Here is an 18131-nt window from a genome sequence, read left to right as displayed (position 1 = left end):
TATATAGTTCAGTGACATCAAATAACATTTACAATGGTATACAACCATCATAACCATCTGTAGGGAAAACAGCTGTGTTAGGCTTGCTCGCTTGCGCTTTGCATGGTTGGTATCTGAGCACATGGCAATGCCAGGTATATATAGCCTATAAAGTCTATGGGGCTTGTCCTCTGGGCAGAATGCAGATTGCCTAGCCACCACTATGGGGGCCATTTTGCTGTTTGTTCGCCTGCTGCCTTGAGAAGCGGTTTCCCCTGCCTGTTTGCTCATCTGCTGCTGTGAGACTATTAAATGAAAATGGCCCAATGCTTTCCAACTCCGCAGTTCCTACCATCTGCCCGAATTCAATGTAGACCCACCTGGCCTTGACCACTGGCATTACACCATCCATTTTCAGAACCTTTTCATCATCCCAAACAAAAATTCTATAGTCTTTAGGCCAGTGGTCCCTAACCCCCGGGCCGCAGACCGGTACCGGTCCGTGGGCCATTTGGTACCGGTCCGCAGAGAAAAAATAATTAACTTACATTATTTCCGTTTTATTTATATTTAAGTCTGAACGATGTTTTATTTTTTTTAAATGACCAGATTCTCTCTGTTACATCCATCTAAGACTCACTCTTGATGCTTGTCTCGGTCACGTGATACATTTATCTGTCCTACCCTAAAGGCTGGTCCGTGAAAATATTTTCTGATATTAAACCGGTCTGTGGCCAAAAAAAAGGTTGGGGACCACTGCTTTAGGCTATAATTCTTCATTTCCACCTTCTCCTCAGTCCCTGGTAAATACTGTAATGACTTTTTAAACTACCTAGTCAACTTACATCCCTGTAGGAACAAAAAAGGAGTTCTATGGAAAGTAACCTCAGAGTGACCTTATCATAGATTCCTAATTGGGCAGGTCACGGTGGGAGTCACTCCCCAGTAATATAATTTTTTTAGTAAAAGGTTTGTCTTTGCCTTTAGCAGGCCCTGTCCACTGTCTCTGTGCATTGAAGTTAAAACACCTTTGAAATGCCTCTTTCCAGACCCCTCAAGCAAAACCACCTTCAAGAAAGCACAAGATATTTCACTGTCTTGTATAATCTATGCCTTGCTTCCGCCCAACTCTGTGTAATCTTCCTTAAATTCTTTGCATAAAAGAAGCTGCAAACTGCTATTCTAGGAAGCCTTTTTTAAAATTGAGTTTAGAAAGAGAGGAAGTGGGGGGGTGACATCAATTTGTTGTTCTATTTATTTATGCATTCACTGGTTGATTCTTGTGTGTGCCCTGACTGGGGCCAGAACCTGCAACCTTGCTGTATCGGGACAACACTCTATCCAACTGAGCTAACTGCCCAGGGCTTTAGGAAGCATTTTTTAATTTTTCTCATTCTGTTGCAATCTTGCTTTCAGGTGTATCCTGTTTGGTTCAAATAAATTTTTATAAAAATTCTCTAGAGGTTTGAACAGTCCTACATCAACAGCTAATATAATAAACTATGTGGACAATCACCTTCACTAATCATCTAGTTCCACTGCTTGTCAATCCTGACTGCACATTATAATTACTCCTTAATGTTAATGCCCAGTACCATGCTTCACACAACTAAGTCAGTATCCACGCACCTGTTCTCTCTTTTTTTTTTTTTTTTTTTGTATTTTTCTTAAGTTGGAAACGGAGGCAGTCAGACAGACTCCTGCATGCGCCCGACCGGGATCCACCCAGCATGCCCACCAGGGGGCGATGCTCTGCCCATCTTGGGGCGTCGGCTCTGCCACAATCAGAGCCATTCTAGAGCCTGAGGCACACCTGTTCTCTTTTAAGTGTGACCCCACGTGAGTTTCTCATAAGCACCTAGGTTGAGAGCTACTGTTCTACAGTAAATATTCTATTTTCATATACCTAAGAATCATCAGGGAAGCTGATTAATTAAATATTTAGATTCCTTGGCTCTCCACCCTAGTGATGCTGGCTCAGTTGGTGCAAAAAGAGACCTGAATTTTACGTTATTAAAATAATACATGGGTGACGCAGAAGCAGGTGGTCTTACTTTGAGTGTTATTATTGTAGGTGCTACAACTGAACTTGAAGTTCATATGTCAAATGAAGACCACAGGAGGCCCTAACAAATTCCAATAGACAAACTCTCAGGCTCAGTGTTTCTTTCCCCTCACTAGATTCATCTCGGAGTAAAGTACCTTAAATATTTCTACCTGTATTATCTCTTAACTATGTGAATTCATTAAGGGAGAAAGTCTAAAGTCCTTATTATCATTTTAAATCCTAAAATTTTGTTTAAAATAGTAGACATTCAAAAGTATGGCTAAGATGATTAAAAATAGCTAACATCTATGGTGTACTTACTTCCAGGAACTGTTCCAAACACATTACGTGTATTAACTCAGCTAATACATTTAACACAACAAATCTATAGGTAGATGCCATTACCCCCGCTTTACACAAGAAAAACTGAGGCCTAGAAAGGTGAATTAGCTAATGTACAGGAGAACCAGGACTCAAACCAGGGCTCGAACCCAAGTGTTTTTACTCTAGAGTTCAGGCTCTTAAGAGTTACACTAATATGTGTTTCAAAGCAATTGAGAGGCAGTAATTTCAAAGAATCAGTTTCGCAAGGGTGTAGCTAGAACTGTGCTGAAAGCGCAGAGTAATACTGCAGAACTTCTTCATGCAGAAGTTCAGTAGAACTTCCCATACGTGGTTCTTTCTTAGCTAAGAAAAGCTGGCACACACAAAAACAGATAGTCCTTTCTATTTTTTACATTATTTATAGTAAGTACATATAAGTTTTTGAATGAAAGAATAAGTTTTGAATGAAGCTTTACTATTTCTTTGCCATGTGAAAGGAGGGAGGGAGGGAGGGAGGGAGGGAGGGAGGGAGGGAGGGAGGGAGGAAGGAAGGAAGGAAGGAAGGAAGGAAGGAAGGAAGGAAGGAAGGAAGGAAGGAAGGAAAGAAAAAGATGCTTTGCCACATACTGTTCTTTTTTTTTTTTAAGATTTATTGATTCTTTACAGAGGGGGAGAGAGAGAGAGGTGGAAGAAGAGTGGGAAATATCAACTCATAGTTGCTTCCCATATGTGCTTTGACAAGGCAAGCCTGGGGCCTCAAACCAGCAACCTCAACGTTCCGGGTCTATGCTTCACCCCATCCACTGTACAATAAAACAACCACAGGTCAGGTGATATGATATTCTTATTGCAATGACTGTGGATAATTAAGATGTGCTCAGTGGCTTCAGAAATTTGATGTTCAACCTCTTCCATTACTTCCCTTCTTCAACAATTCGAGTGTTTCAGAGTCACGTGACCATAGTCAATAAATACCCTTAAAATGAATTCTGCTCAACTTCTTCCAAAACAACAAATAAGATCCTAGTCATAAGGGTACCTCCAAGTTGCTCTAAATGACAGCAAATCCATTAACACAAAATGTGATCATTAGAGAAGCTACAAGTAAGCATTCTCAGGACCCAAAAGACCTAGAAATGAACAGGGACAGAAAGGGAATCTAATCAGCTAACTTTGCATGGAGCAAAGAACATTCTCAAAGTCAGTGTGTCTGTCAAAAACACTCGGTTTGTGGGGTTTGATTACTGAACAAAAGTAATTATTTGGATGAAGCTTAAGCTCCATGACAAAGGGAAAACAACGTGATTTGAGGTGCTACTGAAGAGACTGCTATATGTGTCAAGGCACAGAATAAAATAATGAATACATTCTGCTGGAACGAACAAAAGACTATAACAAAGACCCCTTTATGATCACCTAATATCAAAGAAAGGACTAAACTAGATATTCTTGAGTGCCAGCCTCACCAGGGTGGGGATGAATCACAACTATCATGTGTGCGGAAGGGAGTGGGAATCTTTTGTTTAAAGCTACGATCAGCTCTGACCGGTTGGCTCAGCAGCAGAGTGTCAGCCTTGCGTGTGGAAGTCCCAGGTTCGATTACCGGCCAGGGCACACAGAAGCACCCATCTGCTTTGCCACCCTTCCCCATCTCTTTTTTCTCTGTCTCTCTCTTCCCCTTCCACAGCCAAAGCTCCATTGGAGCAAAGTTGGCCTGGGCGCTGAGGATGGCTCCAAGGATGGCTCCATAGCCTCTACCTCAGGAGCTAGAATGGCTCCGGTTGTATAGGAGCAAGGCACTAGACGGGCAGAGCACTACCCCCTAGTGGGATTGCCTGTGGATCCCGGTCCCAGTCAAGCACATGCGGGAGTCTGTCTCTCTGCCTCCCTGCTTCTCACTTCAGAAAAATACAAAAATAAAATAAAATAAATAAAAGATTAAAGGAGATACTGATTGTTGGGGGGGGGCTATAAAAAGATCATGATTTTCAGAAAACTGAAATATTCTCACTTAAAGTTTTCAAACATGGTGCTATCTCATCCATGAAGCCCTCTCAGGATTTCACAAGTTCCCTTCATGTTTTTTCTGTCTTCTGTTTAAAACTCTTATTAGTTCATCTTGCTTTCTGCTTTATGTTTCAATTAATGTATGTACTTGTCCATCTCCTACAGTTGACTATAAACCTCTTAAGAGCAAGGACTTCTTACTTATCTTAGTATTCTCACAGGATCTTACACATAGTAGAGACTCAATAAATGCTTGTTGAACTTAGATCCCAGTCTCTCTCCCTCCCTCTCTCTCTCTCTCACACACACATATGCATGCCAGTGGTGGGATTCAAATAATTTAACAACCAGTTCTCGGCCCTAATGACTGTTTTAAGTATAAAAAAATGATATACAGAAAGGTAGTTTATTATTTAATGCATTTAATACTTAAATAAGAACAATAAAAGAGGTACACAAAACTAAATTATGTTATGAGTTTTAAAATATTAAATAATACCTGACAAAAAACAATAAAACTGTTATTTAAGATGTTTCCATACTGCTTCTTGATTGGCGTCCTCACTTGCAATTTTTTTCACCTATGAACAGAATGAACATTACTATGGGTGTTTAGAATACGCTGTTGTTCAGATGAATGTTAAAAGAGTAAGGAATGTAAATTTGTGATTTCCACACTGGGCAACTGCTCAAGTGCCTACTTTAGAGAGAACCCTGATTGCAAGCACCATTTTAACAACCGGTTCACCAAACTCAACAAAATATTAAGTACTGGTTCTGCCGAACCAATGTGAACCAGCGAAATCCCACCACTGACACACGCAGATACACGCACATGCACGCACACATGCGTACATGCACTCACACACACACACACACACACACACACACAGTAATTTCCCATTTAATTCTTCTTCAACACCCTTGAGGCTCTAAGAAATTTGTCTAAATCACATATGATTTGCCCTGATTTGGGGAAAATCTGAGAACTTTCACTACTTCAAGAAAAAAAGTCAATGCATTAATTTTTTACAAAATGCAATCCTAGTAAGTAATCTAGTGGGTAAACAGTATTATTAACAACCACAAACAGGAATTCTAAAGATAAACAACAGCAAACTACAGACAATCTCAACCTCTTACAATATTTTGTAATAGTTTTAACAACATATGAAATGCAGTTAGACACATGGGAAAAAAGAAAAAGTTCCATTCCACTTTACATGGTTATGCTGACAGCCAATGCTATGATTAAAGGGAATGTCTGGAAAGCCTTCTCAATAGAGATAAGGACTCTATAAAAGAGCTTGAGTTTTCGTGTTCTTTCCATTTGCTGAGATGCTAAGGAAGGAGACAAATTCACTTCCATACGTGCTTAGCACTTACACACAGTGGTTAAGGGCTCTTGTCCTTTAGGCCATATGATAGGCCCTCCAACCCAACACCAAGAAAGTCCCATTACCCAGCACTGTGCCAGGCATATTGGCTCCAACATATTGAACACCTAATGAAAATGCAATAAGTTTGACTCATGTAATAAGCTCTTTTAAATCCTGCCTGCATTTGTTATGAGGACATATTTTTGAATGGAAAATCCAGGCTTGTAAGAATAATCAAGAAGCTGGCATGATCTCATCAAGATTTTTTCTTCTTTGATCAAGAATATAACTCTTAAAACAGTATCCAACCTACAGTTCTATAAATTACAGTCTTTTTACAAGAGTTTCGGTACACTATCCAAAATCTTTTATTAAGATCTTACAGGTCTTTATAACACATTGACTCATATGCTCATCATAGCAAAGAGTAAAACATGCCAAGAAAAAGAGGTGTTCATGAATCATCATGAAGATAAATGATAGATGTTTATAATTATTAGTAATTATGACCTAATAAAATTAGCCAGTTCCTAATGGCCTTGAACTTCCAATAATGGTTCCAACTTATAATCTCCTGTTTTAGGAGAAAAAACCCAGAAAATAATATTGCAGTGATTTTTTAGGTTTGTTTTTTTTTTCAGGGGGAGTTAGGTTGGGTGATTCGTTTAGTTGTTTTTTTAATTCAGATTATGCCTGCAGTTATACATAAACAATGTAGTTATAGATAAACAATAATGCAAAACTGTTCAGTAAGGAATAAACTTAAAAGTTGACTTTTAGGCCCTTTAATTTCTCAAACTGTCAAATATTTAAGTGTGATCAATGTTCTCATGAAAATTGTGTATTTAAATACACAGCATAAAAAATTTTAGAAACAAAGGTTGAAATAGAGGTTTTTTTGGGGGGGGCTTTTATATACAGTTTAGAGAACTGTATTTCATTATATATTCTATTTTCAGTGCACAGGGGATAAAATACATTTTTCTACAACCGCTGCAAAGGAATTCAACAAAAATGCTAGGTGTAAACCTATAGCTATCTGGGAGAAAATAAGACAGATGGTGGGAAAAAATTAAGTTCACTTCCATTCAGAGATGTGCTTGGTTTTGTGTAAGCACAGTCCCAAAGAACCAAATACCCTGCAATCTCTAGTGCCTTCACACTCTGCACAAAACACAGGCTCCGTTATAATCATGCATTTGTACCTGCCTTAGCCCTGTTGTATTTCTCTTTCAACTCTCAAAATCAAGATGAGTCACTATCACCTGGTATTACAGTACATTCTCAAGAAATAAGACACTTTGAACAGTTAGTTTACTTACATTGATCCTGGTTCATAAGTCCTAAGCTGATCATACCCAAGCCAATGCTTAGAGGTGGAATGGGACTGCACCAACCTATCATCATAAACCTCTTCCAATGAAGTAAAAGAATTGTTCTACCTTAAGTCCAGTCTGCTAACCTTCTTTATCCACTTGGTTGATCTAGACATATACGATGAAGGATATTCCCCAAAATTAAGTCTATTCACCAGACTTCTAGTTTGGTATCACCATGTATTGTTCACATTACCTCCTCCCTCAAAAACTTTTTTTGCCAATATACACTAACTCTATTAAAATATAATACAGAAAAATAATCAGGACTATTTCAAACACAGAGTCCTAAAAAGATTAAAGTTACTAAAAAAATTGGGTCACTAAGCACTAGAGCTAGAATAAGTATGTGAGTTAGAATAAGTATTATTCTAAAGTTAGCAGATATTTGTCTTTTTCCTGCTTAGAAATTCACTTTTCAGTTAAGCTATACAGTATTTTTTTTTTGCTAGAAAACAGTCAAGAAATAGTAAATCCCTGGAAAACAAAAATTAACAAAAAACTCTGTTTGCTTACGTCGAAAACAATGAAACAAATGTTTAAGGATATGTATTTAAAGAATTCAGATTAGCAAATTAGCTACAATCACAAAAGTGGATATGTCCTCAGCAAATTATATTATTATCTCCTGTTAAAAAAACAGGTCCCTCAAAACAAAGAGTTTTATTTCTATCTAATGCCAAAACTAAACCAAGGGGATAGTTTCCTGCGTTATTTTTTTAAGTTAAATAAGTGACCTCTAAGAGATATTTTAATCCATTTATTTCTCTCATTTATTCAAGGTACATAAGGCAGATGTCTAATATTTCTGCCAGTAAATTAATTTATTAATCCTGTCTTTTTTCAAACTTGTTAAGCATGTCCATGAAAAGCAATGCCTGACCCTAAAACCAAGATGGCTGTTAGAGTGAAAAGGCAGGAGAATATTATTATGGGCAACAAAAGAGGGGGAAAAATACAGATCTATAGACCGACAGGGTGACAATCTACAGAAAGAATAACAATGAAAGATATTTAATACTCTTTGTCCAATCAAAAATAAAAATGTTTGAAAAGTAAAGCATATAGGCCTCTGCATGGAAGAATTAAAGGATAAACAAAACTGGAGGGAAGAAAATTGTTTTTCAACTTGGAAAACTGAAGAAAGAAGAGGGTCGTGTTACCTACCAGTTTTCTGCTTTTCACTTCTTTCCTCTCTCTAAATACTATTCCTCCGATTCCTTTTTCTCCTTTATTCTTTCCTTTGAAAAGCTGTTCTGTGTTCTCTTCTCCCTCCCAATTCTCCTTAGACCATCCCCCTTCGCCTCTGCTCCCCACCCACCGGCTGGGGGGACACTGCAGAAAGGCTCTCAACCTGCTGACAGTGACGGATAGCTGTGCAGAGGCACACAATAGCAGGCTCAGGCATGTCATCAGCCTTGCAGCTGGCCTTCGAAAGAAAGAACCAAAACCAGAGTCTGACCTGCGGAAGGCTGATTTAATTAAGGTTATAGCAAAGGGCAAAGCTGCCTGTGTGCTGGATTCTCTGCCAAGCGCCAGAGACAAAACTTTAAAATACTTCTCAAGAAGAAAGAGCCAAGAAAGTTATGTCGGTAGAATGTTAAAAGGTAGGGGGGAAAAAAGAGATGTGTTTGATAAATAGGCACAGATGTACCAAAAGTTCATGATCCGGTGATATACAAGCATCACAATGCAGTGACAATAGGAAACTTATAATGAGTATGTTTTGACATGTCTTTCAAACTAAGAAATATTCCAGATGAATAATGAGATGTGCGGACTGAAGTGATCCAGAGCTGCTCAATCCATGATCAAAGCAAAGTTTCTATTAATGGCAGGACCAGGATCAGAATTCAAGTGTACTATTTCTCATATGTACAGCACACAGCCTATTTTAAATACACTATTAACCACAGAGGGTAAAGCCTTCCAAATGGACAAGGTTTGAGCATCTCTTATGAGATAAGGACTCTGCTAGATGATGGGGACCCAGTGGTGCAAAAACTATATACATGATTTCTGCCTTCAAGGAGCTCAAAAACCAGCGTTGAGGGGTCTGAGATGACCTGCGTAAACAGTAATTACCACACATGTTGGGGCAAAGACATTGGGCTAGTCAGTCTAAAGAGGTGAAACCCATGGTTTATTAAATCCCTACAAATGGAACAGAGTTTAAAGTTTTAAGAGCTCTGGCAAACTTACTTACCAAAACGTACATAGTCAGACCATTACTACTAGCTTCCTTACTTTGTGTGTGTGAACTAAAATCTAACACTGAACTCTGCCACTAACATGACAACAGACTGTCCAGCAATGACCAATATGGGGGGAAACAACAGCTTCATGAAGTCTGTCATATTCTCTGGAAGGCTGAAAGGAAGTCACCCACAGGTAAGTTGCAGGCGGAAACACAAAACAGTCACAGTCCCTGTCCTCCCAGGGTATGGGAGACCTAGGCCTACCAAAGGGACCATCTTACACCTCCCTCACAGTCTCCTCAAGAAAAATGGCAGGGTCCCCAGTGCACGAGCATTCTCAGCACTAGAGCGGTGGCTGGACTTTGCACAGCTGGACAGGGAGAGAATACGGTCGGTGGACCAGGCAAAAGGGGGCTGTATGATGAGCTCAGGTGCCACAAGCAAAAAGGGATAGCAAGATCTAATACTTAAGCTTTTAAGGGTAAAGCCAAGCTCAGATACAGAGTGACCAGGCAGCTGGGGAAAATTATGCATGAGCTGACCATACACTGCCAAGGCTGGACGTATGGTAATAATAGGCAGTGTTAAATCGATGGAGGTACTTGGACAAGCAGCACTTACATTAATGAAAAGATGTCATTCGCCATGCTGAAAAGAGGTTTCATCTCTCAGTTGACCTTTTCAGCTATACCTTCATACACCATCTATTTCCTACCGGATTGCTAGCTTCTTGACAGCACTAGTACTTTGTTTCTGAGTATGCAAAGGATGGCTGGGGAATGGCTGACATGAAACACCTATCAAACAATTAAAGCCAAACTCTTGCATTAATAAAGTATAATATTTTCAAATCCTCATATGACATTTATTTTTATAGTAGAAGCACTATGGTATTAAAAAACAATGTTATGTGGATTTTTTCTTATTTTACCACAATAAGAAAACCAAACAATCACTCATTTTTCTCATTCCTTCCGAAACAAAAATCAGGTATTTGTACTTGTGCTAAACTTAATCTTTCCAATCCCTAAAATGTTAATATAATTAGTTTCCCAACCTCATGTGAAAAAATTATTCAGGGAAGTTAATCACGATTAGCTGAGACCATTATGGCAACAGAAAGCTTGTAGTGCAATCCAATAATTAGGCAAGAGCCCCCCAAAATAGTAACAATTTCACTCTTTGGAGAAACTTAGTGATCAAGCATGACCAGGACTTCTCCTTTGAGATGAATGTTCATAAATTTTAAGATACATCAGATTCAGAGTCAAGAGGACAATTCTTTTCTCAGTGGCTCAATATCGCTTGTCTTTAATTGCAACCTTTTCAGGAAACAATAAGTTCCAATTGTACATCTATGCAGCTTCAAAGCCATTTCCTTAAAACACATTAAAGCTAAGCCTATCACAGCTCTCCTAGGCAAACTTTTCATAATAAAAAATGTTGCCATCAAATGTTGCCCAATTTTTATTTTTTATCCATACTAAGATGAAGCCCTGCAAAATAAATATAAAATGTTTATCACTTGCCACCACATTACGAAAACAAACATCTTGTTACAAATCAGATTAAAAGGGTAATCTAATATTAACAATTTCAAAGCAGATTTGCCTACAAGATCAAAGGACTCATGTTAGGAGAAAGCAATTCTGTCTTAAGTCATACACAGTTTCTGAGTCTCTTTTACTTTTTTTAAAAAGAGACATTTTAATAAAGACCTTAGGCCTCATTCACCTTTGTATTGCTCACAGCAACCAGCGCACTACGCCTTGAACATCTTAGGAATGCAATAAAATATTTGCTAAACATAGTTCCTAACAAACAACATTAAAGGATTCCCAAAGCAACTACAAAGCAAAGAAAGGAATATGCAAACATATTTTATATGCTTTTGCCTTATGATTCATAATACAAATCTGAATAATGTTTCCAGGAACTTGCTTCCTTAAAAAAAAAAAGTGCACTTCTACAATATTTGACATTTCTTTACTATTTTTAGAAAATGCTTTTACACTTAGTTTCTTATTTGATACTTAACCCCCTTATATGCACAGTATCATGTGTAGATTCTCCCAAACAAAAAAGAAGTTATACTGTCTGCCTTAAACTTGAGTGCAATGGGTTTCTAAGCCTAAATGTAAATTATTTCACCATTAAGACATTAAAATCACTAAAATTGCTTAAAAAAACAAACAAAAAAAAAACCCCAAAACAAAAAAAACTAACAAATTAGAACACACTGGAGGAAAAAAATGCTGACTAGAAATAGGAACAAAGGGGTTCTTGTCCCTGTTCAGCCATTAATTTACTACATGACCTTACCTAATTAGTCAACCTCTCTGGGTCTCGACTTCCTCGTTTCAGTATTATTTTTAAGGCCCTTTACAAGTACATGCTAAGATTCAGCATGTGCAGCACTGACTTGAAAACTAATTTACAGTAATGATGCCCTCCGCCCAAAACTTTAACATGACAGTTTTAAATATCTGAGTATGGATTTCTATCAAAGGCCATTTATTAAAATGTCAGATGAGTTTCAGTCCATTCCCAGACAAGAATTAAAGCAAGTATATTAACGCAAGCCGTGCTTAAAGATTCAAGTTTCACCTAGACAGCAGCTGCTGTTATTGAGAGAACAGCCTTTCTCTAACAGTGTAGTTGAAAATTACATCTCTTTACAAATGGAGAAAACTAGTTCAACTAGGATAATTTTTAAAAAAATTATTTTTCAGGTATGATTGATATACAGTACTATATTGGTTTCAGGTGTACAATATAGTGATCAGGCATTTATATACCTTATGAAGTGATCATCCCAGTAAGTCTAGTACCCATCTATCAAGGGTGATTTTATGGCTTCAACAATGCAGATGCATAGCTTTCTTTTCCTTTTCTATATTCCTTTTGTTAGGATAGAGGAAAGTGGAAGGGCTAACTTGACTTGAGAGGTGGGGTTAAGATTATGGAAGTTATAGAACAGACCCAGACAAGCTCCTCTCAATTGATGTACTATACTAGACAGCCCAGCCTTCCAATTGAGTGCTCAAAACCCGAACACCATGAAAAGGTTTCCAATGGCTGGGATGTCTGAACAAGTGAGGAATGCCATATGTCAATAGCTGATGTCTGAAAACTCACTGTTCAGAAAATGAAAATCTGTGACTGAGATCCATTAGACTAAATTATGATTTGTATCTATTTGTGACTTTAAAAAGAACATATTTTGAAAGTACCTTTTGATATCAAACGATACAAGCTTGTATGGTATTTTATCATATACATAGTATATTAAATCTAAGTTAATCCTCAAAGAATTCCATCAAGTATTTTAAACTCATTTTAGAGACGAAGCAAGCCAAGTGCAAAGAATTGGGGGGATTTGCCCAAAGCAGATGGTTAGCAACTGCAGAGCCTTGTTTTAAAATGAGTTCTGATTTTAAGTCCTTCAACCTTTACGTTTCAAAATGGACCTTTGATACGAGTTATCAGTCCCTACTGTTTTGTCTGATTTAAGAAATTTTAGTTTTCACTAAACTGCTCTGCTCTCCCCCAAAAAACTGGTCTTCCTTTGGGTTTTTAAAGCATTCTATGCTTAATTTTCCAAATACACACTTACTGAGCCTTCTCATTGTTCATTTCCTTTTCTCCTTTGCTGGACTCATTTCTTCAACAGCAGAGATTGTCTTATCTTCCTTTATAGATAGAAGCCACCACACATTATCGACACTCCCTATGACCTCCCAAGTATCAACCACTCCATCCAACTCCCTCTCCTAAACAGCAAGAACCCTCCACAGAGCTGGCAGGCATTCAGTTTGCTTCCACAGGGCTTGACACACTATAGGCGATTAATAATTGCTAGTTAAATGTATGGTGAGTGGGAGGGTAGATAATGCAATACTCATATTTTACAGTACTTTACAAGGTACAAATTTACATAGCGCCTCCCATGTGAGTCTTAAATTGTGAATTTGATAGTGACCATATAAATGTTCTTAAGTGTAGTTTATCACAGCATCATTCTCAGTTTCAAAAAGTTGCCCAGAGATCATAACTAGTAAGTAGTAGCACTTCAACTTCAGTGTAGCTCACAACTACTTCACTCTCTTGCTTTTGCCTTCTATTTCCAAGGTAGCTGTTTGAGAACAGGCTTGATTAGGTTTACTAGAACACTAATGAGGTGTTGTCCCATCCTAGTACCCAGCTGTGAAATTTGAGCCTTCTGAAAGCCTGTGGGTTACAGGCTAGAAGAAGAAAGGAGACCTTACTCAATCAGTTGTCACAAAGGAAATCATGTAAGAATTCACTGATTCAACTTCCCTGTCCACACACACACTGACCAGTCCGCAGTTGCTCACTCAGGTAAAGGTTGTTAAAGTAGAACACATGATGACTCAGAACTCACTTCTAACCTCAATTTGCTGAGCCTTTTAAATACACATTCATCAGATAAAAACCATCAGGGAACTGGCTTTCTTTTCAACAGTCAGAAGCCTGACTTCCCAGTTCCCCTTCCACACACTCTGATCCACAGATACACAGAAAGATGAGGGGAATGCTTTTATTGAAAAGCATCAGATGGTGCTACCCAAGGTTTCCCAAGAGGAGGAAGTGCCTACTGCACTTTCTTCAGTGGTGCCCAGAAATGCAAACTCAAATGATCCCTTTGCATAGCCAAGTTAAGGCACACAACTAGAGTATGATGCCCAGATACACAACTAGAGTATGAATGCCCAGACCAACTTGGAAAATAGCAAGCTTCCTTCAAGGGTCAAACAGTAATAGCTCCATTTCAGCCAACCAAAGAAATTTAAGACTAAATTATTAAATGTGTTTGTTTTTAACTCAGAGTTATTTCCAACAGGTATGCCTGACTGCCTTGAGGACTCAGGCCTCTCTCAGCTCAGGTGAACCTCCCACCCTGCCACCCGTCTAAAATTCTCCACTTTGATCTAGAAAGAGCTCTAAAAGACATCTGCGAACGCTCAACACGTGCAATTATGCAACATCACATCACATTGTCATACTGAAGCAAGCAGAAGGAACACAAGCCAGTGAGTGGCTCCTACGTGGAATGAAAGTTCTTAAAATTATTAAGCACTCTATCTTTAACTCCTACTGCTGATGAAAGGAAACATATATCAAAGCCTGTTTTCCTAATTTATGTGGAGAATTTAAGTGAACAGTTCCCGCCCCAGAGCCAGGTCTGGTGACACACATCAACCCTCAGCAGAGAGCATCCAGGGATGTCAGGTCCTAGATTTTATTGCAAGGAATGTAGCAACTAGCATTAACTGCAGCATTTTGGGGGCCTCACGGTTCCCCCTCCGTTGCCAAGACCTCATAACTCTGCAATGGAAAGCTAGTATTTGGGGTCTATTCTAAGCTGAACACGATATTAACTCCTCGCCGTACTTGAACTGAAAGCGAGGTGGGGGCGGGGCCACGCCAACCCCAAGTTGTAAAGAGACAAAGATCACCCCAAAGACATACGCGCGCGCGCCCGCGCGCGCACTGAAGCCGAGACTCTGCAACACACATTCCATCAACCTTTCACCGCAGTCGGCTTCCTGTGGGGTTTCTTCCCCCAGCCCACCCCTCTCCAGAAAGTTTGAGGCTGTTCACTCCGACTTTCAAAGGTCCATTGTTTCCTTCCCCGTAAAGGCAATAAAAAGAGAGAGGGAGAAAGAAATCACAGACCAAGGATTCCAAAAGACCCTTTCTTATGGTGAGGATTTACTCTGGGGTAGTCTTGTTACTCCTAATCCAAAGAGGGGAAAGGCGGCGCGTGGGGGTAGCGGGGAAGGGTGCTGCAGGGGCGGGAGAATGTTTTCCATTTCAGCAGAAATGCCCAAATGCCAAGCAACCCGGCGCAGGGAAGATGCGGGGGGTGGGGGGCCACGGTCCGCCTTCTCACAGTGGCCCGCAGGGGGCAACGAGAGAGGCGGAGCGAGGGCGGGTGACCCCATCTCTTCTTACCTTTCCCTGCCCCGCTAAGCGTCGGCCAATTCAGGTGCCTACACAACTGTCCAAAGAGATGGAGCCGAGCTCTGGGCGTCCCCAGGTCCAGATCTCCTCTCCATGGCCACGGAGCCCCTCAAGCCCCGGCGCCTTCCGCCGCCGCCGCCGCCGCCGTTGCTTTTACGCAACTGGCAGCCACAGCCACAGCCTCAGCGTGTAGGTGAAACTCTCCTCCTGGGAGTGACGCGCGCTTCCCTCCGCCTCCTCCTCTCCCAGCCCGGAGCCGCGGGGGCAGGGGCCTCGGCTGGCTCTCTCCCGGAGCAGCCGCTCGGCTTTCCTGCCTCTTCCCCTCCGGGAGGAAGAGGAGGAGAATGGTGGCCCGGGCGGCGCGGGCCGGAGCGTCCCCGCGACAATGGGGAGGAGGCGGCAGCACGGGGCTGAGGGGGTTCCCGGGAGTCGCGCTTGTCCCTGGTCGGCGGGCGCCGCGGCTCACTAGGGTCGCGCTCAGCCACCGCCGGCCAGACAGGCGACCCGGCTCTCTTAAGGCCGAGGGCTGCGGATTGGGCCGGCGGGCAGGCAGCAGCGAGGAGGTGGAGGGAGAGGAGGAGCCTGCGGCCGGAGGAGGCGGTGGCCGCGCCGGGCTCCTCCCGCCACAGCCGCTCTGCGCGAGCTGCGGACCCCGGCTCTCAGAGCTGGTGGCGCGGCGCTAGGGAACAGCTACCGGAGCACGGCCGCCGGGGCAGGCTACCCGGCCAGCGCCCGGGACTGCAGCTGCACGCGCCTACCCTGCCGCGCCGCGCGCACAGGGCCTGGCTGAACTTGACCCTGCGCCCCATCACTTCCGGGCCGAACCTGACCGTACCCCCATCACCTGCAATTGAGCCTGACTCTGCGCTGCCATAACCCCCCAAAGGGAGGAGTTGTACTTCCACAACTCCTGCAAATGTTCTGTTCGTCCGACCACCGCACCACGGCTGCCCCCACCTGGCCAACCACGGTCTCTGTGTTCTTAACCTTTTCCGAAGAACAAGCCAGCTCTCGGGTCAGTACAGCTCCCCTGGCAGCTCTGAATGGCCCCAGCACACCGCTCTAATGTCAGAATAAATACACCTATGCCTCCCCACGCCCCCGTGCTCGCGCCACTCTGGAATGGCTGCTGCTTGCAGGAGTGGCGTTAAAAGCCACTCCCAGGCCCACCACAGTGTCTTTGAGTACCTCTGTTTTGACGCCCCCATCCGAGCTGGAAAAGCCCAGCCACCACCACCGGGCCCCTGGCTGGAGCTGCTATCGCGGAGGAAAAGCCTTGGCTCCAGCTAAGGGGGGTCCGACTTGATTAGTCACACCCACGAGGTTCCAAGCTAGTGACAGCAGCAGGATTGCCAAATCCGGGCCGTCTTCATCCTCTTTTTAATTCGGAATTGGAAGTTTTCCCTCTAGGGAACTCTGTCAGTGAGTGAATACTGTACAGATAGGATTGTTCAGTTGTTTTTTTCTTTTTTCTTTTAATAACTCAGTCGTGTAACCAAGACACACCCAGCAGGCGGGAAGGAGAATTTCCTATTTCAAGCATTTTGGTTCAGGACTTTGTAGGATTTTTGTTTCTAAATCATAGCTGATGATAAGATTCCCCTGGGGCATTTTGAAAATTTTGGATTCCCAGACCTCACACTTAGTGAATCAGAGGGGCCTGACATATGTAAGTTAAAGAAACAGTGCTAGCGAGCATCCTCAAATTAAATAAAGCCTTGGTAAGATGCCTGCCAAATAGCAACACCATTCAGTGTTGAGACCTTAAAGCAGGGGTCCCCAAACTACTGCCCACAGGCCGCATGCGGCCCATTGAAATACTGGTCAGTTTGTTGATTTAAATTTACTTGTTCTTTATTTTAAATATTGTATTTGTTCCTGTTTTGTTTTTTTACTTTTAAATAAGATATGTGCAATGTGCATAGGGATTTGTTCATAGTTTTTTTTATAAAAACTGTACCTACAACGGTCTGAGGGACAGTGAACTGGCCCCCTGTGTAAAAAGTTTGGGGACCCCTGCCTTAAACACCCACCTTTGGGAGCCACTGTTCCTTCTGAAAAAGGAAGGAAAGTTCTTTAAAAATAAGGCAGATGGTTTCAAATGACAAACTGGAAGAGACGAAGGATGACTTTAGTGGTTCAAAGGTAAGATGTTTAGGACCGTGCCTTATAAAGACAGGACAGGACTTGTGGCACCCTATATGGTAGGCTGAAAAATTGTGTCCCAAAGATAATCAGATCCTAATTCTAGAACCTAGAAATATTCCTTTATATGGGAACAGGGTCTTTGCAGATGGGATTTAATTAAGGATCTTGATTAGGGGAGATTATCCTGGGTTATCCAGCTGGGTCCTAGTTACAATGACATGTATCCTTATAAAGAAGGCGGGGAGGAGATGTGACACACAGAAATGAGGAGAGGATAATGTGACCACGGAGGCAGAGATTAGAGTGATGCAGCCACAAGTCAAGGACTGTCAGCAGCACCAGAAGCTGAAAGAGAGGCAAGGAGGATTCTTTCCCAGAGTCTCCAGTGAGAGAAAGGCCCTGGTGAAAACTCGATTGCAGATTAGTGAAGCTCATTTCAGACTTGTGGCATGAGAGAATAAATATCTATTATTTCAAGCCATCAAGTTTGTGGTAATGAATTACAGTAGCCACAGGAATCAAATATACCCAGTGGCCTGTTCAGTGCCAAATTTGCATAAAAGTGTTCATTTTGTGAATTTTTTAAATTTATTGATTGATTTTAGAGACAAACCAGAGAGGGAGACAGAAACATAAATCTGTTCCTATATGTGCCCTGATGGGAGATTGAACCTTTGCATATCAC

The 18131-nt window shown here is 41.4% G+C and overlaps 1 protein-coding gene across 2 annotated transcripts in view; it reads right to left on the bottom strand.

Moving 5' to 3' along the window:
* Positions 1 to 16343, bottom strand: part of CEMIP2 (cell migration inducing hyaluronidase 2) — an 81846-nt gene extending 65503 nt beyond the window's left edge. The window contains exon 1 of one of the 2 annotated variants that reach the window (XM_066257100.1): positions 16256 to 16343. The gene's annotated coding sequence lies outside the window, so the exon portion shown is untranslated. Of the gene's footprint in view, positions 1 to 15289; positions 15796 to 16255 lie in introns of those variants that run through there. The other variant, XM_066257099.1, reaches the window with a different exon arrangement.
* Between the last annotated feature and the right edge of the window lie 1788 nt (positions 16344 to 18131).

This window comes from Saccopteryx bilineata, chromosome 2 (assembly GCF_036850765.1).
Source record: "Saccopteryx bilineata isolate mSacBil1 chromosome 2, mSacBil1_pri_phased_curated, whole genome shotgun sequence".
Taxonomy (NCBI): Eukaryota; Metazoa; Chordata; class Mammalia; order Chiroptera; family Emballonuridae; genus Saccopteryx; species Saccopteryx bilineata.
The sequence above is the reverse complement of the archived record's forward strand: the minus strand, read 5'-3'. Positions and strand labels throughout refer to the sequence as shown.